The sequence below is a fragment of the Pinus tabuliformis genome, chromosome 6 (genome assembly GCF_031772625.1).
Source record: "Pinus tabuliformis cultivar Carrire ecotype Pingquan chromosome 6, CPIR1, whole genome shotgun sequence".
Taxonomy (NCBI): domain Eukaryota; kingdom Viridiplantae; phylum Streptophyta; class Pinopsida; order Pinales; family Pinaceae; genus Pinus; species Pinus tabuliformis.
In genome coordinates this window covers 1715368379-1715394024 of record NC_142292.1, presented here as the reverse complement: position 1 = coordinate 1715394024, position 25646 = coordinate 1715368379, and the positions used below count along the sequence as shown (strand labels likewise).

The following is a 25646-nucleotide window of genomic DNA, read 5'->3' as shown; positions in this document are numbered from 1 at the left end:
ATGAGGAAGTTTGATGGCAAGGATCCCGCAACATGGATATTACAAATGGAGCAATTTTTCGATCTCAATAATGTGCAAAACACACAAAAGGTACGTATTGCAAATTTATATTTGGAACCAAATCAGTTTGTGTGGTATCAATGGCTTTGCTCTCGTAAACAAATTATCACATGGGCAATTTTTACGGAAGAATTGACAGCACATTATGAGGATACAAAAAGCAACACTTTTTTTAGCCAATTGATAAGTCTCAAACAAAAGGGTTCAATAATGGAGCACATTGTGGAGTTCCAAAAATTGAACATAAGGGTAAAAAATATTCCAGAGGAGCATAGGGTTGATGTGTTCATAGGGAATTTAAAGGATAATATCCAACATGATGTTCACCTTTGGGAACCTGATTCATTAGAGAAGGCATTCAGGTTAGCAAGAAAAATGGAAAGCAAAATTATGGCAACCAGGAAGCATACCACTCACAACTATAAATATGGAAGTGTTGTTGCCCATAGTCTTCCAAAACCTATAAGGTTGACACCACAACAATTGGAAGAAAAAAGAGCAAAAGGGCTTTGTTACAGTTGTGATAGAAAATACACTAAAGGTCATAAGTGTGTTGAAAAGAAATTATTCTACATAGATTGTGAAGAGGAAGAAGAAAATGACCAAGAAAGGCCAAAAGAAGAGGACATACTACAGGAACAAAGCCTAGATAAATAAGAAATGAATCCGACCATATCTTTTAATGCATTGGCTGGAATTACCACTCCTCAAACCATCAAGATAGAAGGACAAATCAAGAAGAAAAAGGTAATAGTGTTGATTGATTCAGGAAGTACCCACAATTTTATTCATTGTAAGATAGCAAAATAAATGAATTGCTTCCTATATCTAGCACCAGAGTGTCAAGTGATGGTTGCAAATGGAGGAATGATAAGTTGCTCTAGAAAGTGCCATAACATCAAGCTATCCATGGGAGAATATGTATTGACTAGCCCAATGCTTTCCATTCCAATGGGAGGTGTTGATGTTGTACTAGGAGTCCAATGGCTACAATCCTTGGGTACAATAGCTTTTAATTTTCAAGAAATTTTCATGAAATTTTCTACAGAAGGAAAGGAAGTTGAATTAAGGGGTATTGTTGGGAAACCGAGAAAGATAATCAACTCTAACAGTATGACAAAGCTTCTAAAAAAGGAACAAAGAGGTGTAACTGCATAATTATGTTCGCTACATGTTTTCCACATCGGAATCATCTATTTCTCCAGATCTCCAAAAAGTCTTGGACAATAATTCTAAGGTATTTGAGACTCCCAAAGGTCTCCCACCTATTCGTGATCATGATTATGCTATTCATCTGATTCCAGGAAGTGTTCCTCCAAACATCAGGCCGTATAGATATCCCTATGCCCAAAAGAGTGAAATTGAACGTATGGTTGCAAAAATGCTAGAGGCCGGTATAATTCAACCTAGTCAAAGTTCTTTCTCTGCTCCAGTAGTATTGGTGCACAAGAAGGATGGATCATGGCGAATGTGTCCAGATTATAGAGAGCTCAACAAGCTCACTATTAAAGATAAGTTTCCCTTTCTAGTCATTGATGAATTATTGGATGAATTGCATGGATCAATTTACTTCACCAAGTTGGATCTTCATTCAGGATATCATCAAATCATAACGAAGATTGAAGACATTCCGAAAACAACATTTAGAACTCATGAGGGTCATTATGAATTTTTGGTCATGCCTTTTAGCCTTACCAATGCACCTTCTACATTTCAAGGTTTGATGAATTCCATTTGCAAACCCTTCCTTAGAAGATTTTTGTTAGTATTTTTTGATGATATACTAATCTACAGCAAGCCTTGGAAGGATCATGTTGAACATGTTGAAAGGGTGCTACAACTATTGGAGGAGAAACAATTATATGCAAAAAGATCCAAATGTTTCTTCGGAGTACAAGAGGTGGAATATCTGGGTCATTTTGTATCTCATGAAGGAGTTAAGGTAGACCCTAGCAAAATTAAATCCAATAAGGAATGGAAAATCCCCACATCCATAAAGCATCAGTGAGGATTTCTCGAGTTGACAAGGTATTATCACAAGTTTGTTAAGAATTAAGGGATAATAGCAGCACCACTAACAACATTATTGAAGAAAGATGCATTTTCATAGACTCTAGAAGCAACAAAGGCCTTCGAACATCTTAAAGAGGCAATGTGCCAAGCACCGGTCTTAGCTATACCGTACTTCACAAAAACCTTTATTGTGGGAAGTGATGCTTCAAGAAATGGAATTGGTGCTGTTTTAATGCAAGATGAAAGACCCATTGCTTTTGAAAGTCGTCCAATCAAGGGAAAGTTTTTACACAAAGATATTTATGAGAAGGAAATGTTGGCAATACTACATGCACTTAAGAAATGGCAACCCTACCTAATGGGAAGACACTTCAAGGTAAAAACGGATCATGATAGCCTTAAATAATTTTTAGAACAAAGATTATCCTCTGAAGAGCAACAAAAGTGGGTCACAAAGATGTTGGATTATGACTTTGAAATCATCTACAAAAAGGGGAAGCAAAATGTGGTGGCAGATGCACTCTCAAGAAAGGATGAGGATGTGGAAGCATTGTTGTGTGCCATTTCTATTATCCAACCAAATTGGATAAATGAAGCAAGGGAGGAATGGAAGAATGATGAAGAAGTGTGGGCACTTATTCGAAAGTTACAACAAAATTCCAGTACATCTGATACATTTAGCTGGCAAAATGATTCGTTATGGTACAAAGATCACTTATACCTCTGTAAGAATTCCCAACTCAAATAAAAGATTCTTATGGAATTGCACACTTCTCCCTTAGGAAGGCACTCAGGATTTTTAAAAACTTACCACAATGTTAAGAAGGATTTTTTTTGGGATGCCCTTAAATCAGATATTCAAAAGTTTGTGGCAAAATGTTTGGTTTGCCAACAAATAAAGTTGAAACAATTAGGACCCTGGGTCTATTACAACCTTTATCCATTCCAAGCCAACGTTGGGAGGAGGTTTCAATGGATTTTATCACAGGTTTACCTAAGTCTAAGGGAAAGAGTGTCATCATGGTGGTAGTTGACAGACTTACCAAGTATGCACACTTTTGTGCATTATCACATCCATTTAAAGCCAGTAGATTTTCTATTGCATTTATGGAAACAATTCAAAAGCTACATGGAACCCAAAGATTATTGTAAGTGATAGAGATCCCATTTTCAATGGAAATTTTTGGATAGAATTATTTTCTTGTCTTGGTACTCAGTTAGCTCATAGCTCATCTTATCATCCTCAATCTGATAGGCAAACTGAGATAGTAAAACAATGTTTAGGAGGATATCTTCGTTGCTTTGTATCTGATAAACAGACACAATGGGTCAAATGGTTGCCTCTAGCTGAATGGTGGTATAACACTTCCTTCCATACAGAAACAAAAATGACCCCATTTATGGCACTTTATCGATATTAGCGACCATCCATCACATCATATTTAAGAGAAAATTCTAAGGTTCAAGCAGTGGAACATCACATCGAACATCAACAACAAGTCCTCCAACTCTTAAAGGATAACCTTGTGTTGGCACAAAATAGAATGAAACAACAGGGAGATCAACATCACAGTGAAAGAAGTTTTGATGTAGGTGATTGGGTATTCCTATGGCTACAACCATATAAACAAATGTCCCTCAAGCAAGCTAAGAAGGATAATAAATTATCACCAAAATATTATGGTCCGTACAAGGTGTTGCAAAAGATTGGTACTATGGCATACAAATTGGAGCTTCCTACAGCTTCTCAAGTGCACCCAGTTTTCCATGTTTCATGTTTAAAGAAGGTTATAAGCGACAAGCTCCCAGTTCAAACAATATTGCCAGAACTTGATGAGGAAGGAAAAATTATATTGGAACCGGAAGCAGTCACAGAAACAAGAACTTGACAACTACGAAATCGATCAATTTCGAAGTATCTCATCAAGTGAAAGAACTTATGCACTGAAGATTCCACATGGGAGGATGAGAATTTTATACAAAAGCATCCAAAACTACTCAAGCGTTGAGGACAACACTTTTTTGAAGGAGAGGGGCATGCTAGGTCCCAATAATACTAGTGATTACCCCATTACTATTGTAGTTGTATCCCTTATTAATATTGTTGTGCCCCTATGGTGCCCATATTGTTATTATTGTGCCCCATAGAATCCCTCTATTGTTATTTTTGTGGCTTTATATTATTATTGTTAGGTAGGCTGGGTTATGTTTTGACTCCTTAGACTCCTATATATAGAAAGGAGGTTTTGTCATTTGAATCATCCAAGAATTTATCATTTATGTAATGTAAAGGAGGTTCCCCCCTCAAAGAGGTTGAGTTCTAAGGTGTTGATCTATCTTTTCTATCTTTTTGTGAGCTGGTTTCATGACACAACATAAGAGTGATGTTTCCAAGTCTTTCATCCATACAGATGAAGATAAAGATGTTGATTCCAAATCTTTGATCCAACCAACTTCATGTGTCGAAGTGGTCCCTGATCCAATTCAACTTTCTTCCAAACCAATCATCAAGCCATGGGAAGAACTTCAAAGTAGCAAAAATTGACGAGGATTAGGATATGACAAAGATGAAAACAACTTGCACATCCCCGATTATTCTAAGCCGATCAAGTTGATCAGTGCAGGATTTCTTGATCCAATAACATCAACAAGCCATGAGACAGTTGCAGACAAACAAAAATACACACAAACTGAAGTTGCAGACAAATAGAAATACACACAAACTGAAGTTGCAGTCCAACCAAACTGCCTTCATTGTCAAGGAGCCTGTCATCTAGAGGATCATTTTTTTGATCTCCATTCTTGTCACCATTGTGGCAAGTCGAATCATTCAAAAAAACAATGCAGCACACAATAACAATCAAGCATATTGAAGATTGATTATTGACGGATTGATCCCTAGGAATGGTCATCCACGGTCAGAAGATTGTATAAGTTTTACAATTGAATTCACTTACACATATTGCAGCCAACAGTAAAAATGAAGATGGTACTCGTGTAGTTGAACGAGGGAGTACACCAGTGAAACACTCGTACACCTGAAGGGGGGAGTTCAGAATTCAGAAATCAAGTGAAAGATTGTCTCTCCTTCCAGCTGACAAAGGGGGGAAAATGTCAATGAAATTGACAGTGGTTGTTAGATTGAAAGTCTCGACAACATCAGTGAAGTAGCCAGTGGGCATTTTTAGTGGTTGTTAGACTAAAAGTCTCGAAAAAATCAACAAAGAAGCCAGTGGGCATTTTCATCAGCAAGTGAGAATCCACAAATTCGCTAGTGGACGATCGATAGAAAATTTAGCCGTGATCAGTTTTCAAACACAACAAAAGAAACAATGAGTTGTTTTTCGATGTCATCTGCCAGTGGGCGTTCTCAATATTTTGTCAGTGGACACAAGATGCTGATTTCAAGCAAAGGATAGTTGGATCCTTTTGCATCTTGGCACGTGATGGAGTTGTCAAGCGACATTCAGAGATGAATCAGACATGCAGCTAACTCATGGTCTCTTCATATTGCAGTTTCTTCAGCATCTAGCTTTGGTGATTTTTCAGGCAAATGTTTTTTGAGGATCAACAATTTCAGCATGAGAACTTGGAAGATGGTTCCTGGTTCTTAATTTGGACTTATCATTGAGGGGGGGAATGTTATCCTCACTCTCACATTAAAAAAAATTCTAAGTCCAAATAATTAAATTAATTAAAATCATGAAAGTTAGGATTTAATCCTACCTTTCTAGATTGATTTTGATCCTCATGGTTAGGAGTCAGTTTAGGTTTATTTGGTTGAGAGATTCTCTCCAACTAGTTAGGCTCCTAGATTAGTGTGTTGTTGAGATATTTTCTCAACCAAGTTTGTTCAAGATAGATTCACTATCTTGAGACAACTTGCTCATGTATTTATATGTGTCATAAACATTATTTTAATAATGAAATTCATGAGAATGAGAGACTACAGGAAAGTCTCTCATGCCTTTTCCACCATGTCTGTTTTTCTATATGTCTGATATTTATTTTATGAGTGTGAGTGTGTATTATTATATTTTTAGTTTTCTACATTATATGTTGATGACATGATTTATACAGGTGATTTTGAGTTAGATGAATTTAAAGAAGCCATGATGAAAGTATTTTAGATGACAGATCTTGGTCTCATGAAATATTTTCTTGGAATAGAAGTTGAGATATATGAAAAAGGAATTTTTATTTGTCAAAATAAATATGCTAGAGATTTGCTGAAAAGATTCAAGATGGAGAATTGAAAGCTTGTCCCTACACTAGTTGCAACATGTACAAAGTTAAGAAAGGATGATGAAGGCTCAGATGTCAATCCAACTCTATTCAAAAGATTGGTTGGCAACCTCATGTATCTCATAGCTACAAGACTGGCTATTATGCAAAGAGTGAGTTTGATTTCCAGGTTTATGGAGACTCCAAAAGACACAAATTGGAGTGTAGGAAAAATAATTCTGAGATACATAGCAAGAAACAGAGATTGTGGCATAATGTATACAAGCACAAAGAAGAAGGATTTGATTGGGTACACAGACAATGATTTTATAGATAGTTTGGATGGTAGGAAGAGAACTTATGGTTATGTGTTCCATCTTGGTTCATATGTGATAGCATGGGAATCTAAGAAGCAACTCATTATGACACTTTCGTCAGCAGAATCGGAATATGTAGCAGTAACATCAGTTGCATGTCAAGAAGTATGGTTAAGAAGAGTATTTGATGGACTTAGGTAGAAACAACAAGGATCAATAACAATATACGGTGGCAACACCTAAGCATTTTCACTGTGCAAGAATAGTGTGTTTCATTAAAAGAGCAAGCATATTGATACTAGATATCACTTTATTAGAGAACTTGTGAGAAATGGAGAAGATCACTTGAAGCCTTGTAAATATAGTGATCAATTGGCTGATATATTTACTAAGTCATTAGAAAAATATGTTTTTGAGTTTCATAGAAGAAAATTGGGTGTTGTAAGCCTAGCTGAGACATAGAACAACATGCATGTTGGAATTGTCATGGGTCATGTTTTAGTATAACGGTCGTAATTAAGGGGGAGTTTTAAAATAAGCTAATTACTCAAGCATGAGGAGTTGGATAAAATTAGAGAGTCAATTAACTGAGTGTTGAGTCAAGTCGAGTTAAGTGATAGAAAAATTTAGTGTGTGGTTGCATGTCAAGATATTTTAGGCGAGACGCTAGTTGGAAAAGGTTAAATACCCTTCATCAGGTTCATTATAATCATTAACTTTTGTGTGATCAGTAGAAGAGCTCCAACTCGTGTGTTTTTTGTTTTAAATTTTTGTTTAAGCTCCTCTGCCTTTCCAAGAAAATCTTCTTCTCATAATTTATAAAGTGGAAGTAGATTACTTCTCTGAATATAACTTCTAACTTCATCATCTTTCCACTTTTCTCTGGATCGCTAGAGGCTTTCACATCAATTTATTAGTTTTGTATGGATTCCCATCTTTCACCTTTGTTGATTTTTTATATGGAAGAATCTCTTCATAGTGCTAACGAATCATTGCAGGGCTTTCAAAGCACTAAAGTTTCCATGTTTCTTTAGTACATCTAGGATTAAATTTCTCTCATTAATATTCTCTATTTTCAATGGAAATATTGATGCAATTTTTTTGTTGCAATAATTTTCTTTACTATTAATAGAAAGAGTTTTTTTTATTAGAAAAAAAAACTTCTAATTTCTTAAGAAAAACATTGAATCTCTAAATTTACAAAGTGTACATAGCCGAATCTTTCGAATTTGACCTCTTAACAAGAAACAATATACATGCTCTATGCTCTATCAGGAAACAAGTGGAAAAGACTTGCAACAATGTTGTCTCTTGCACGAAATTACTGCTCTCGTTGCTCATGAGTTTTTCATGGCGGTAAGAGACCATAATTCTCTTCTTGTTTATTGTGTATTTGTAGTCCCTTTTGGGTCAATTTGATCTGTTTGTTTAATGTATCGCTTTGTGATGTGATTAAGTTGGAGGGTTAGAGTATCAGGTGACTCTTGGGGACAAGGACAACCTAAAATTCACCACACTAAATGTGACCATTGCCAACATCCTGTCTCCCTCTTCTAATGCTACCACCCTCATCAAGGTTTTTGCCAAAAATCTTGATGCCGTAGACCTGATTTATATTTTAGGTTTTGCATCCATTCTTTGAGTTTTTAAGAATTATTTTAATATCAAAATCCTATAACTAGCACAACCACATTAAAAATATTAATGTATAACCACTTCATTTGTATCTACCATAGATAAATATACCATTTGTATCTACCAAAAAAAATACTATTGCAATAAAATATATAATTAACATTATAATTAATAATAATTATTTCTTTATAATAGTAATTATTTAATATTAAATGTTATTTATTATTTAATTTGAAATTATTTACCTTAGGAATATGAACCCTTATATTAATAAATTCTAGGGATTGATATTATAAACCTAAGAGAATAATAAACCCAAGAGGTTAATACTAAAACCCCAAGGGATTATAAACCCAAGGGAATAATATTAACTCGAGGGATAATAAACCCAAGGGATTATTACTAAAACCTCTAGGGTTTATATTCCCTTGGGTTGATAGTATTAATCTCTTTGGTTTATTATTCACTTCGGTTTATAATATCAATCTCTTGGGTATACTGATCTAAGTGTTCATATTCCTATCATATAATATTATTCATAGGTTTGTAACATTAATTCCTTAGGTTCAATATAAATCATGGTCAACCAAGGGTTTATATATCTTCGATTTATGATATTAGTCCCTTGTGTTTATAACACCTTGGGATTTTAGTATTAACCCTTGAGTTTAATATTCCCTTGGGTTTATAATATCAATCCATTGAGTTTACTAATGTAAGGGCTCATATTTCTAGGGTTTAATACTGAATCCCCAAGCGATTATGAACCAAAGGAAATAATATTAACCCAAGGGATAATAAACTCAATATATTAATACTAAAAACCCAAGGAAATATTAACCCAAGGGAATAATATTAAGCCCTAGGGATTAATATCATAAGCCCGAGGTATATAAACTATAAGAAAAATATTATAACCCCTCAAATAAACATGGACAATGGTTGATATTCATTTTGAGACAATCTTTGTCACAAATGCGACATTAGACCATGGTTGACCATGGTCAACCATCTTTATTCTAGGGTTTATAATATTTATCTTATGGTTTATATACCTTGGTTTCATAATATTAATTCCTTTGGTTTTATAATCCCTTAGGTTTAATACTAAAAATCTAAGGAATTATAAACACTATGGAATAATATTAAACCCTATGGATTAATATTAATTACAAACCCTATAAATAATATTATACCCTGAGAATATTATACCATTGGGTTTTTAGTATTAAACCCAAGGGATTATAAACCCAAAGGAATAAAATTAAACCCACAGAATTAATATTATAAACCCAAGGTATATAAACCCTAAGATATTAAATACCCTCGAATAAAGATGGTTGGCCATGGTCAACCATGGTCCAACATCGCATTGTGACAATGAATCTCTCAAAATGAAAACCAAACATTTTAAAACATGGACAACCATGTTTATTTAGGGTTTATAATATTTATCTAAGGGTTTATATACCTTGGTTTTATAATATTAATCCCCAAGGTTTAATATTACTCTCTTGTGTTTACAATTCCTTGGGCTTTTAGTATTAATCCCATGGGTTTATTATCCCTTCAGTTAATATTATTCCCTTGGGGTTTTAGTATTATACCCTAGGAATATGAACCCTTAGATTAATAGACCCAATGGATTGATATTATAAACCCAAGGGAATAATAAACCCAATGGGTTAATACTAAAACCCCAAGGTATTATAAACCAAAGGGACTAATATTATTAAACCCAAGGGGCTAATATTATAAATCGAATGTATATAAACCCTTGGTTGACCATAAGTTATATTGAACCTAAGGGATTAATATTATAAACCTATGAATAATATTATACCCTGGGAATATGAACCCTTAGATTAATATACCTAAGGGAATTCAGTGATTTAAGTTTGTTTTGCTATTTAAATGGATGGAATTGGTTGGAAATTTTGTTGGTGTTGGTGCAGTTGGTGTTGGTGCAGATGGTGTTCAAGGTGTTTTTGAGTGAAGTTATATCACTTTACATGTTGTTTGAGGGTTGTCTGCAAGGATTTTCATTCTATACAATTGTAGCTACATTTTGTGCTACAGGGTTTGTTGGGTCATGGTGGAGAGATTGTTTTGTGAGCTCTTTTCTACTCATGAAGTGTTGGTTGCATTGATCATTTGACTAGTGGCCTTGAGGGTGGTGGAAAGCCTGAAGGACGTTATTTATATTATTTGTTTTACCTCTGGGAGCTTGGTTTTCAGGTGGTTAAGAAGTTGTGTGATCTCATTTGGGAAACTCTCAGTTATCTATTGGAAAGATTTGATTTTTTATCTTCAGAGGGAGATTCAATTCAAATTGTGAAGTTGTTGTAGTGGTTGGTGGTTCCTTTTATGAATATCATCCTTAGCTAGCTTCGATCTCTCATAATAATTGTCTGGCCTTTTTTGTCTAATTAATGACAAAGAATGAAAATTGTGGTGCAGAGGTTACTCTTCTCAATATTACGAATCAATTAAATAAGATCACATTAGTGAAATCAATAATAAATAAGGCTGAAGTAAAATGGACTAACTGAAATTGAACTAGGACACTTGGATGGACAGATGTGACACATTGCACGTGGTTGTAATTAGATTCTCCAACACTCCCCCTTAATTACAACCACATAAAAATTCAATTAAGATGTATGTTGGTCTATGTGTTAGCTAGGCTTACAATTTAACAAATTGAGTTCAACTACATTTACTTTTCTTCTTATCTTCTTCCAAATCTTGTAGCCTCTAAATTGTTTTAGCTTTCTCTTCGTTGTATCCTTTAAACCTCAATTTCTTCATTTTCTAGTGCACATCTTGCATTTTTCTAGGTTTTCTAAGCATGTGCTTGACTTCTTCAAAAATCAGTTTATATGTGAACTGTTGCCACATTTCATCTTTTGTTGTGTTCTTTTCATCATCAATCTGCTACAATTTCACAACTTCAACATTCATTTTACTTCTATTTAAATTTTATCAAAATATGGTGTTGCAAGTTATGCTTCAAGTAAATTTAACTCTTCTTCATAATCGTCCCGTTTTGCATGCACATTGGAAATCAATGGTAAGTGTAAAAACATCTGCAGAACCACATTAGTTAATAATCCCAAGGGATTAATACTAAAAGCCCAAGGGAATATAAACCCTAGGGTTAATAGTATTAATGCATTGGGTTTATTTTCCCTTGGGTTAATATTATTCCCCTGGGGTTTTATTATTAACCCCTTGCATTTATTATTAACCCCTTGGGTTTATAATATTAATCTGTTGGGTTTATAATAAAAATATTATAAAACCTTGGACCATGGTTGACCATGATTGATTTCAAATCGATAGAATCTTTATCACAATGTGACAGTTGACCATGGTTCATTCTCATATTAAGACAACATTTGTCACAGTGCGAAGTTGGACCATGGTTGACCATGATTGAATTTATAAAACATGGTAGACAATGGTTGACCATAGTTGGCAAAGATTTATATTATAAACCCAAGGGAATAATAAACCTAGGGATCAATACTAAAAACCCAAAGGACTATAAACTTAAGGGAATAAAATTAAACTGTAGGAATATGAACCCTTAGATCAATAAACCTAAGGGATTGATATTATAAACCCAAGGGATAAAAATTATAAACCCAAGGTATACAATCCCTAAGATAAATGTTATAAACACTAAAATAAACATGGTTGATCATGGTTGAGCATGGTTAATTTCCATATTGAGACAATCCTTGTCACAATGTGATGTTGGACCATGGTTGACCATGATTGGCAATAACTGATTTTCATATCGAGACAATCTTTGTCACAACGCGACCTTGGACCATGGTTGATTTCCATATTGAGACAATATTTGACACAATGTCACATTCGACCATGGTTGGCTATGGTTAACCATGGTTGACCATGATTAATATTATAAACTAAAGGGAATAATAAACCCAAGGGATTGATATTATAAACAAAAGGGAATAATAAACCGAAGGGATTAATACTAAAACCCTAAGGGATTATGAACCAAAGGGAATAATATTAAACCAAAGGGATAAATATTTTAAACCCAAGGTATATAAACCCTAAAATAAATATTATAAACACTAAAATAAACATGCTTGAACATGGTTGATTTTCATATTGAGACAATCCTTATCACAATGTGACATTGGACCATGGTTAACCATGGTTGATTTACATATCGAGACAATATTTGTCACAATGTGATGTTGGACCATTATTGACCATGGTTGATTTTCATATTGAGACAATCTTTGTCACAATGTGACGTTCAACCATGGTTGACCATGATTGTCCATGATTTTCATATGGAAACAATTTTTGTCACAATGCGACATTCGACCATGGTTGACCATGGCTAGCTATGATTGACCATGATTAACCATGATTGATATTATAAACCCAAGGGATTAATACTAAAACCCAAAGGGATTATGAAGCCAAGGGACAAATATTAAAAACCCCATGGTTTATATTCCCTTGGGTTTTTAGCATTAATCCCTTGGATTTATTATTCCCTTGGGTTTATAATATCTTCTTCTTCTTCTTTTTTCCTGAATTGGTCTACTCCTGTATTGATACAAAAATATGATTACAGAGAGGCAGATGCCTCGAGAATTCTAGCCCAATAGATGGCATGCTTACAAAAAATCGCTTGATGAACTGACCAGAGGACCTACATAATGACTTGCTTCAGGACTTGACATATCTGAAAGCCTTAAACTCAATACCAAGACATTGACCAAAATCTGACCAAGACATTGACCAAAATCTGACCTGTAAACAGAATGCACCTAAACAGTGACCAAACATACAAGAGAATTCCGCCCACGCAGGGGAAACCGACAAGTAAAAAGTGGAAAAAGCCCTGATTCTGGGAGCTTAGAAACATGAAATGACTAAGTATCCGGAGGGGAGAGAGCGACTTCCTTCAGCAACTGACCAAAACCAAAAGGTGCAGACCTGTTCAGTCTTCATGCGAAGTTGGAGGATGTTCTTCAACAATGTGGCACCCGAATTGGTCTAGGTCTTCAAACTCAGAGGGATGGCCCTCTGTACTTGAAGGAACGCCTCCTGCTGGAGTGCTCGGGCTGGCATGGGTGGTCAAATCTAGTATTGCAGAGCCACCTGTATCTCTTCGCTGAGAAATGTTCTGGTCTTCCATCCTCGGTTCCAGAGGAGCCCCTGGACTGACATCCCCAAACCCACAACATCCTCACACAAATCTACAGTGACTGACGCAATGAAGGATGAATTTCCTAGAGTATATGGGAAGTGGAAGCAAGCTGTATGTGAATGGGAGTGGTGAGAGTGAACTTTTGTTATGAATTGCCCTCTTCCCCTGCCACAACCACTTTTGGTCGTAGGATATCTATCACAGCAGAAATTCGAAGCCTCAAACGAGGGGTCTGAGGTTGTGGAGGAAGGCTGGTGGGAGACATGACCTCAGGAGTTGCCTCTTCTACAGCCCATCCTTGTGCGCTCTTTGGGCATTTTAAAGTGAGTAGGGCAAACAACCGAAGAGGGGATGGCGAAGTGGCTACAAAGGAAGATGCAAACCGGATGAATAGGAGCAAGAATGCATTGATAAGTATCAGCGCCTCGAACCAGAGCTCGACGGTGCCCTAATCAATCTCGAGAGCGAGGAGCTTCCACCTTGCTAGACCAGCATGAGCACATAGGGGGAACAAGAGTGAAGATCATGCCGAGCACCATTGCAAATAAATCATCATACTGGCAAGAGAGGGGGAGCTGCGTTAATGCCACATTTAAGATGTTTGTGTGAAACAGTAACTCATGCCTCCTACGAGTCCATCTGGCGGCTGTGATTGGCCACGCGCCCACCCTCCATGCCACCTTCGTACTACTTTCCGAACTACTCACCCGCATCTAGGAGAGAAAAATCCTATTGCACCAGAGAAGTGCACTCTTGTTTGAGTTGTACATCATCTGAATCACAGAATGGACTGGAGAAGAATAGGAGCTATTGATTGACTCCCTAATTAGCCAATCTGTCTACTACCCTGTTGGCAGAATGCCTTATATGCTTGACGGTAATGCTCCGGGAAGTCCTGAGCCATTCTTCAATTTGTTCCAGTATGGTGAGAAGCCTCCAGCTCGAGGCAATCTTTGCTGCTGAGGCACCTGATTGAATCCTTGTGGTTGCTTCTATTAAAATTTGAGAATCCCATTCTACCTCAAGAGGGAAAAGGTTTTCCTTTTCTGCTATGTAGATGCCTTTCCATAAACCTTCCAGTTTTGCAGCGTTGTTGGTGTCTTTGCCAATTGATCCATGATATATGTGCAATGCTGAACCAAATTCGTTTCTAAAGACACCACCATAACCAGCCAGCCCAGGATTACCCTTAGCTACCCCATCGAAGTTCAATTTGTAAGAGTTGGAAGCCAGAGGAGACCAGTTGAGGGGAGAAGCGGCACTGATTGGGGGCCTAATCTTGGCTTGAGTTAAAAAAGTGAGGTCCAAGTTCCAATCTTTCAGGATGAGGCATTCCTGAGGAGAGTCTGGCAGGTCCGAGTCTTGCCAATGTCTTAGAGCAAGAGTTTCTTGCAGATTTTGTTTAAGAAGAAGCCACATGGTGTTAATTGGCCTGCTAATATTGTTGAAGATTCTATTATTTCTCTCCTTCCATAAGATCCAATAGACAAAGCCCGGGAGGAGGCTCCAAAGGGAATTGAGAAGAAGGCTTTAGAAAGGATGCCTGGACCAGTTTCTAATGGTGTCTGTGATATCTCCCACACGTCTACCTGATCTTTTGTTGCATTGAGCAGTTCTCTCCCATAATTGTTGTTGGGCAATTTATTGGGCTTAAATTGCTGCATTAAATTATCAACCAGGGAAACTCGTAAGCTTGTGATGGTGCCAACAATATATATGCAAGAGTAGGCAACTAACTCTATGTCTAACTAAATTATTTATGATTCAATATAATATGCAAGGGAAGAGGCTCCTAACTAAGGAGGTCCTGGTTGTCCTTCCCTACAGTATCATAGAGAAATCATTCATAAAACCGGAAACTTGAAATAAAGACAAGAGAATGAACTTTAATTGTTGTTCAGATTCAAAGAGAGAGAAAGACTAACTTAGTCTCTTGATTGTCCTCTCATGTACTAATCCAAACTAAACTAAGATTCATCCATAAGCATAAGAAATGAAATGACTTGAAACATAAAAGCACAAAAGAATGAATTTCAATTACCATATAAATCAATGGAGAGAGAGCCTAACTTAGACTCTTGGTATCTCCTCATATGATACTTGAAACATAAAAGCAAAAGAATGAATTTCAATTATCATACAAATCAAATAGAGAGAGAGAGCCTAACTTAGACCCTTAGTTGTCCTCTCATATGCTGATTAGATTCTAATTTAAAACTCATTCATCAATCACAAACAAATCCTCAAACATATAAACAAGTAAATGAAACAAGATCTAAGATGAAATAAAATGTTTTTCTCATCCTTTTAGAGTGAGCTCAATTCTCTTAAGAACAAGACAAATTATTCCATATACTACATTAAGGAAAATTAAATCTAAAACTACATAATGGAAATATATGTAAAATGAAGCTTTATTCTATTCCATCATAAGTTGGATACAATGCTCTAAGAGTCCTCCCTCTAGAATGGAGGAGGTACTCCTATTTATACAATGAGATGAGATAACAAACTCATAATGATGATCCACTAATCTCTCTTTTAGTTCCATACATTTCTCAACCATCTAAACACATAACCCTATCCTCCATGATTTCCTCCATGAGGCCCATGATCTTCTCCATGAGATCATGATCTTTTCCCATGAGGCTTATCTTATCAAATTCGAATTTGATCATCCAAGGCCACATAAAGATGCCCTGGAAGCTTCCTTTGTACCTACACATGTCAACAAACTCATTCTAATTGTTAGGTATAAGTATAAGCATATTATTTTCTAAAGTTTAGCCGTAAATTCACTTAAAAATGTTAAGAATTAATAAACTTTGGAAAAGCATAGTTATAACCCAATAATGAGGTAAATGGAATGATATGGAGGTGGAATGGAGGTGACATGAAGGTAAAATGTGAAGATATTGGTGAATAATGGAGTGAAAATAGGGACCATTTTGAGGCCCAACATCTGCCCCAAACTGAAGGTATTGCATGTCCTTATGCAATCTATTACATTACTTTTTGGTACTTGAGCTTTGGCTTAAACTCTGCATGATATCATTTACATAACTTTTGCAAAGTGTTATTTTGATGAATTACAACTTGGTTGGTTCTTGTGTTTCAACCATATTTTGTTTGTTGCATTCAATGTATGATATTTGCATATTGATAATGTGATTTTTGTTGCAGAGTATTTTTGTAGGAATGCATCATGGTTGGTTCTTGTGTAACAACCATGATTGTATTGGCATCCAATTATCTTTTAAATACTTTTGTCAAAGCCATTTGTATGCTCATGTAATAGTGAATATATTTTGAAGGTAAGTGGGGTTTAGAATGTGATATATGACTGTGGATATGAATGTGACAAAGCATGTATGTAAATGTATCCTTCCCCTTAAACGGATGGTTTGGGCAGTTATGTGAAATGGGGAAAAGAAGGGGAAAGGAAGTGAAGTTTTTCCAAAAATTATTATCCTAACTTTTCAAGGAATTTAATGGTTAAAAGTTAGAAAATATCATACCTTTACTTACCCTTCCAAAAATGGATGAGAGTTGTGCACATGTGGCTGCAAAAACTATTGTTCGTAGTCTTCTTTACTTGGTTGGGAAAATGGTGGATGAATCATGCATGTTCAGCTGCCACAATTCTGCTCTGAAGCTTCTTCTTCAAGTTGTGGATGAAAGATGGATCTGTATTGTCGTATCGACTGCTGGATCCTCTGCTACTAGATGATGAATCTGAGGAGTCCGCTGAACATGGCTGAAAGTCGTATCTGCTGCTGGATGATGAATCTGATGAGTCTGCTAAATATGGCTGAAAATCTATAAGGCTTGGAAGGTATACAAAATATATATAAGTTACATTTCCCTCCCAGCCTTATTGATTGACTTGTCCTCAAGTGATGACAAACTGAAAAATAATGAAAAGAAATTGGCTTCATCTGCTACTGAATATGGGTCTTCAAGTCTTCAACGCTCGATGGCACAAATCTTACTATGTGATTAAATGTGTCGATGTCGAACATAGCAAGAAGTTGTTGACTTAGTGGCCGTTAATGAATGCCCCTAGCCAACACAAGAGCTCCCACCATTGATTCCAATGGGAGTCAGGATGCCTAACACATCTTTGTAGGTACGAATAAATTTGTCGTAGTCGAGTCACCTACAAGATCCAACGAACAAGGGATATTAATGTACTCCCATTGGTCATTGGCAAGAGTACTTGCCATTAAGGCATGCAAGCCTCTAGGTGTTTTTTCAATGATACTTAGACTCTAGGACTTTGACTCAAGTAGGGTTTTATTGGCGGAAATGAAGGGGAATGATAATGAAAAGGAAAATGGATGGATGTAAGGAAATGCATGGTGTATGAATAAGAACTCTTGCTGTGAAAAATGGATATGGAAGTGTCACGTCTTATGGATGTACGATTGGTGGAATTCAAAATCTTTTTCAGAAAGGAAGGTTGAAGGTAGTGGTTGTGGAGATGGATTTGTCTTCAGAATTTTTCATGAATTTAGTCTTTGGAAGACTAATTGTCGTCACAATGTAATCTCCTGAATGATCACTTTGTTATCCTGTAACCTGTAAAAACCTTGGCAGAAAGAAAACATAAGTTTGTTCAAGAAGAATTGCGCATTTTCTTCATGATTCTTACGCAAAAATTTCATACCAAATAAAACAGATTTAGGAAAAATCAAAGTGTTGAAAGTAACTCAATTCATGATATCAATTTCAATCCAATCTTAAAAACAACCGTGAAAAATAATACTCCCTGTTTGTGTCAGATAACTCATGTGCTTGGCAATTCTGTCCTGCATATTAGTGCATCATAAAGCATACAACAGAAAGATGTGATGCCAACTAAAAGCTATCAGAAATAATTATCGTCTTGAGAATCCTCCAATCGATTTTCGAAATGTGTTTCCAAGTATCCTATTTTTTATTTGCAAAGCTGTGTGAATTTTGTGAACTTTTTTATTTTTTATCTTTTTTAATGAAAACATAATTTTGTTATATGTTGATTTTATTTATTTTTTAGATTTTTCTTTAAACAATAAATTAAAAACATAAATTTTTAATTTATTATTTAAGTTGAAATTAAAAAAAAAAAAAATCAACAAAATTTTATTTGTTAAAACCTAATAATGAAAAAACTATCACTAAAATAAAGTTAGTTTTTTTTTTTTTTTTTTTTTTTTTAAATAAAAATAAAATTATTTTGTGTTTTGATTTTTTTTATTATCCAAAATATTAAATGAATCAACACACAAAATAATTTTATTTTATTTAAATAAAATAAAAAATCCACACACAAAATGTTTTTTTATTTATTTTTATTTAAATAACAAATTAAAAACAACACACCAAATATTTTTTTTTATTTTTATTTAAATGACAAATTAAAAACATTTTTTTTTTTTAATTTATTATTTATGTTGATTGGTTTAGATGTTTGTTTTTTTTTTAGTTGTAAATAAATAAAAGAAAAATAAATAAACTAAAAAAACAAACCGTAAGCCAAAATCGCAACCGTGGGCAGTAATGATGGATCTGAACATGTTATTGTCTTTGAGCGTTGTCTTCATTTGTGCCCTTGATCCAGGAGGATCCCTATGCCACCGATACAATCAGAGAAAGCCAAGATCGACTACCAAAATAGTTTTGGAAGTTTCTTCTTTGTTTCGTTCATGTAACCTCCCAAAGTCCAGGAGAGCAGTTTGATTGCTTCCAAATTTAGTGAACAAAAGACCCCCAGGATGCGACTTTTCTTTTCTACTGTCAGCCTGTGTGTGTGACCCAATAACTGCAATGCTATCAGCCAGCGTCTCGAGTTTACTTTTTAAGGCGGAATGAAAATCTAAATTGCTTACAGTTGACTTTTCAACATCTTTCATGAAAAGAATCAGAGGCCCATTCTTACTTCCGCTCGTCACAACCTCAAAAAGTGCATTGATCACTAGCTTGTCCATATCCTCTGCAGCAGAACTTTCTAACTGAAGTTCAGAAACCATGATCTTCTTCACATAGACCACCAAGGTCAACACCCTCTGGAATTGGACTATCAAATCGTACACCAAGTTTAGATGATCCATTCTCTTCAAACGCCAACAGCACTTTCCCTCGAGAGCCATAAGATGGACCCCTGGAAGGAGGTTGGAGAGATGAAGGATAGCCTAAATTTTGAGGAAAGCTAACATATTTTACGCGATCACTTGTCTTAAAGGAGTGACGTTTTGAAGCAGTTCCAAAGGATGGTGCACCTGACGTCTCCTGCTTTGGCATCGCTTGTGACTTTAATGCAGTGCTTGGCTGAGAACAACATGCTATATCAACTTCAGTGCCTGGTGAAGCCCCACTTTTTGATTGCAAATTATCACCATGTACTGGGTGTTGCTTGAAGCATACACATTTACTTTCAGATCTTAAGCCTTCCTTCGAAACTTCTGCATCCTTCATTGATGAGCCCAATGGCATTGAACTGCTATAAAAAATAAGCAATTTTGCATCAAAATGATTCGCTAAAGCCTTTATTAGCATCTCCTGATATTTCTCAGAGCCGGCAGGGCCAAATAACAATATTCTGGGACTTACAGTAGGCAGCGCTATTGCAAATTTTGTGAATTCTTTACGCTTCAAATGGATAAAGGTTGATGCAATCATCACACTCTTTGTGTTCTCACTCAGGAAATACGGGAAGCTATCAAATGAGACATTAGTGTCTTTTCCATCAATAATCCCTCTTCCTAAATTTTTCTTCAAAGCTTGGCATTTAGCAGACATGACGGACGAGTCAACATCTCTTCCACTTTCTCTCCTCTCTTCACAAAATTGTTTAAAAATATGTCCACTTAAATCCATGTTGTCGCAGTGGTTTGATGCTGACAGAAATTTTAAAAGAGGTCTCAATGATTCATTTAACCCATACTTTCCAATATCTGATGCGGCGGCTCTGATGGCGTTGACGTGTGGATTTCCAGAGGCACTGGCTAAGTGACGAGGTCGATGATGTTCTAACACATCCAACAGGATTCCATCCTTGTCAAGGTCTGCCCCGTCCAGAATGGCATAACTCTCAAGGAGATGGAGAAAATAAGCAATGCCATGACTAAAATGCTGAGATTTTGCCTCCTCTGGTGGCATTTTTACCCTCGGCGACTTCTGCATTTAGATCAGCTTCATCCTTCTTCACAAGGAAAAGACGACTGTCTGCCAAGACTTCTAATTGTTGCTGCTTCATTTGCGGACGTTGCATTTCCATTAGATTGAAAAGTACCATTTTCAACTGCACTACTATCAGATGGTTCAGATAGTAAACTTGTCAAAGACTCAACAATGTCATTCTTGCTGCATTCTCGCCTATAATCACGAGTTATCGTTTCTAGCTCATGCGTATCTAAAACTTCTTGTGGCATGCTCTCCAGAACCCATCCGATGTATAGACCTTGATGTGCATGCGAGCGACGACCCAGATTGTAAGCATGTCATTTCCAAATCAATCTGTGGGCAGATTTGGAGGGATAAGCCCAATCAATTTGCAGATTTTCTGGAATTAGTTTACATTATCTAGATGTTTCATAAGCGGCTGGATGAGCCTGGTTTCTCTAGCAGGGAAGGTCCGACCAAGGCAGCCAATCGATTTTATGCAGGGAATCAAAAGTTGAGATTCATTCGAAATTAATGAGCCCGTCTCCGTTCCTGTCGACGCCGGTAATCATGTTCTTGCAATCCTCCCGGGTGCTGCCATCGCCCATGCAGAGCTCGTCTGCAGAAATGGAGCCGTTACGGTCGAGGTCGAAAACCTGGAAGGCGTTTTTCAGATCCTCCAAGCAGGTGGCCCTGTCGTTCCCTTTGGTATTCAGATCGATGAACTCCTCTAGGCTAATGAACCCGTCCGCGTCCGCCTCCTTCATCATGAGCCCCAGCTCCTGCGACCCGACACGGCTGCCCATTGAGCGCAGAATTTCTCCCAGCTCCGACGACGAGATCTTGCCGTCGCTGTTGGCGTCGAATTGCTTGAACACATCCTCCAAATCCTCCCCATTGTGCAGAGCTCCCGCTAGCGATTCTGATACAGAGGACTCCTCCGATCTGCTCCTCAGCGATGAAGTGTTGCTATTGCCGCCGCTGTCGGTGCTTCCTTCACTTAGGCCTTTGTTTTTCTTGCGAGACGATCGGCTGAGCAGATTTTTCCCCATGCTTCTTCACACTGTATTCAACGGCATTCACAGATCAAAGTACTTCTAGCCGAGGTTGCTCACCGGCCACACGTGGTTTAATGGATCGATGGGGCACCAGAAGCGCGTAGTGTACAAGTTTCCCGATGGCTTTTTCCGCGGCTTCCTGGCCTTCAACGGTGCCTTCCTTGATAAGCTTGAGCAAGGGGCCGATTCCGCCTTCTTCGACAATCAGTTTCTCCATGACTGCTGTCAACTGCAACCTTCTCACTAGAACAAGTACCCTCAATAAAAAGAGCTTTTGGCCTTTGCACACCTATGTTATGGCTATCAACACCTGAACCTTCCTTTGAAGAGAATTCCATTGGTTCATATTTGGTAGCACAATGAAATTTTGTTTTTTTTTTTTAAATATCTAAAAAAACAAAAGAAATGGTTAGTTGTTAAAATAATTTTTTTTTTTAATGTTGTTTTTATTTTTGAAATTTTTTAAATATCTAAAAAACAAAAAAAAAAATGATTAGTGTTTTTTTTTTTTTTTTTTTTTTTATTATTATGAATATTAAAAAAACAAAAACAAAAAAAATGGTTAGTTTTTTATTTATTTTTTAATAATAATATGTGTATACAGGATACATATATTATTATTATTTTGTGGATATTTTTTATTTTATTATTATTATTTTTTTTTTTTTAAATCTAAAATTAAAAACTAAATTTTTTTATTTTTTTTAAATCTAAAATTAAAACTAAATTTCATCTAAAAATTTAAAGATGTTTTTTTTTTCATTCACAAAATTCTTTATTGTCTTTTTGCAAATTAGCTCTCCAGCAAGAGTATTTTTATTTGAACAAAATCAATAGATTTTCTTATCTTCCTGATCGCACGAAGCGCAGGAAGAGAGCATACTAATCGATTGATTTGTTTTTATTTATGCAGGGGGGGTGTTTTTTTGAAAAGACGAAATTTAAAACTATCTAAACACTAAAACATAAGAAAACTCAAACTTAAACTCCTTTGTGAAGAGCCTGCTGTCACCAGGTTTCACAAATTATTTTGTCTAAAGAAAAATAATAGTACTAAATTAAATTCCTAATGCCTAATCCCTTAGCACCATCCCCGACAATGGCGCCAAAATGTTGGGCAATTTATTGGGCTTAAATTGCTGCATTAAATTATCAACCAGGGAAACTCGTAAGCTTGTGATGGTGCCAACAATATATATGCAAGAGTAGCCAACTAACTCTATGTCTAACTAAATTATTTATGATTCAATATAATATACAAGGGAAGAGGCTCCTAACTAAGGAGGTCCTGGTTGTCCTTCCCTACAGTATCATAGAGAAATCATTCATAAAACCGGAAACTTGAAATAAAAACAAGAGAATGAACTTTAATTGTTGTTCAGATTCAAAGAGAGAGAAAGACTAACTTAGTCTCTTGATTGTCCTCTCATGTACTAATCCAAACTAAACTAAGATTCATCCATAAGCATAAGAAATGAAATGACTTGAAACATAAAAGCACAAAAGAATGAATTTCAATTACCATATAAATCAATGGAGAGAAAGCCTAACTTAGACTCTTGGTATCTCCTCATATGATACTTGAAACATAAAAACAAAAGAATGAATTTCAATTATCATACAAATCGAATAGAGAGAGAGAGCCTAACTTAGACCCTTAGTTGTCCTCTCATATGCTGATTAGATTCTAATTTAAAACTCATTCATCAATCACAAACAAATCCTCAAACATCTAAACAAGTAAATGAAATAAAATCTAAGATGAAATAAAAGGTTTCTCTCATCCTTTTAGAGTGAGCTCAATTCTCTTAAGAACAAGACAAATTATTCCATATACTACATTAAAGAAAATTAAATCTAAAACTACATAATGGAAATATATGTAAAATGAAGCTTTATTCTATTCCATCATAAGTTGGATACAATGCTCTAAGAGTCCTCCCTCTAGAATGGAGGAGGTACTCCTATTTATACAATGAGATGAGATAACAAACTCATAATGATGATCCACTAATCTCTTTTTTAGTTCCATACATTTCTCAACCATCTAAACACATAACCCTATCCTCCATGATTTCCTCCATGAGGCCCATGATCTTCTCCATGAGATCATGATCTTTTCCCATGAGGCTTATCTTATCAAATTCGAATTTGATCATTCAAGGCCACATAAAGATGCCCTGGAAGCTTCCTTTGTACTTACACATGTCAACAAACTCATTCTAATTGTTAGGTATAAGTATAAGCATATTTATAAGCATATTTGGAAAAGCATAGTTATAACCCAATAATGAGGTAAATGGAATGATATGGAGGTGGAATGGAGGTGGCATGAAGGTAAAATGTGAAGATATTGGTGAATAATGGAGTGAAAATAGGGACCATTTTGAGGCCCAACAATTGTGATGCTAGAGGACAAGTATCCAGGAGATGCAGGATTGTTTCTGAGTTAAGATTATAGTTGGAGCATCTAGAGGGTCCATTAAATCCTCGCTTTTGCAGATTATCCCAAGTGAGGATTCACCACTTGCTCAGAAGCCATAGAAAAGTGGAAACCTTAGGCCAGATGCCTGGTTGCCATATCTGATCCCAAAGCTGATCCCAGGCTGTCTTCATGGGATGATAGATAAGTTGGTATGCTTCCTTGGTAGTGAACATGCCTTTTGGCGTGTGTCCCCATCGCAGCTTGTCCTTTTGATCTGATTATTTAATTTTCCTGAATTTTAGTTCCTGATTGATCTCTTCATAGGTTTCCCCTTGCCAGTTTGCCTACCAGGTGCTAGCTGATTTCTAGAGTTGAAAGTCTTGAGGGGGTTGCTGCTACCAAAACTGATGAACATGGATTTGGTCAGCTTGCTGCATAGAAGCTTGCCAGTTGGGTTTGTAGAAGAGAGAGGCTAGTTTTGGGAGTTTTTGCCATGAATCCTCCCAAAATCTAGTTGTGGTGCTCGAATGGATCTCCCAAAAACTGTGCACCTGAATGAAGGCACTATGATGCTTGGCGGCATTCCAAATCAATGAGACAGGAGTTGTTGTACTGATTCTGATGAGATCGTCCCATTGACTACCTGGCACATATTTGGCTTGCCATAGCCATGCCAAGGGTATATGTGGTTTGGAAATCCAATTCCACCAGATACGGGCTCCCATTGTGTTGTTGCTGTGAAGGGGATCCCTCAAACCTAGCCCATCAGCTGATCTTGGTTGACAGACGTCACTCCATTTGACAAGAGCCCATTTCCTGTTGAGTCCTGAGGATCCCCAAAGAAAGTTTCTTTGAAGATTGCAGATATTCTTAAGAACCCATTTGGGGGCAGCCAATATGGAAAAAAGATAGAGAGGCATAGCTTGGAGAACGAATTTGATTAGGATGACCCTACCAGCAATATTGAGTGAGCGGAAGGTCCAGGAAGAGAGCCTGGTTTCCAGTTTATCGATGAGGGTTCTCCAAGAGGCGTGTTTAATAGTTGAGTCCAACAAAGGATCTCCCAGATATTTTGAAGGAAGCACGACTATAGGGAAGCCCAGAATCCTAGAAATGTTCCTCTGAGTAATGGTTGGGGTGTGGAAGAAGAAGAGCTAAGATTTGGAGGCATTAATGGAGGTTCCTGAGGCTTTAGAGAAGAAATTGAGTAGGGTCTTGAAGGCGGAGGCTTCTTGTGCTGACGGGTGGCCGAAAAGCATAGTGTCATCGACAAACTGTTGGTGGGAAGTGGGGTGAAGACCATGAAGAGAAATTCCCTTTAGGGTGTGGGAGGAAATGGAAGAATGAAGAAGGCGACTGAGACCTTCGACCATGAGAACAAAGAGGAAAGGGGAAAGAGGATCACCTTGTAGGATACCGCAGGATGGACAAAAGGGCACAGAGGGTGAGCCATTAAGCAGGATAGAGAAACTGGGAGAGGAGATGAGATTCGTGATCCACCGCGTCCATGTAACACTGAAGCCAAATGCCAATAACATCTGATGGATATAGTTCCAGCTGAGTTT

The 25646-nt window shown here is 36.5% G+C and overlaps 1 pseudogene; it reads right to left on the bottom strand.

The window, feature by feature from the left end:
- Nucleotides 1–21119: 21119 nt before the first annotated feature.
- On the bottom strand, nucleotides 21120–21650 carry LOC149265628 (polcalcin Cup a 4 pseudogene; annotated as a pseudogene).
- Nucleotides 21651–25646: the final 3996 nt, after the last annotated feature.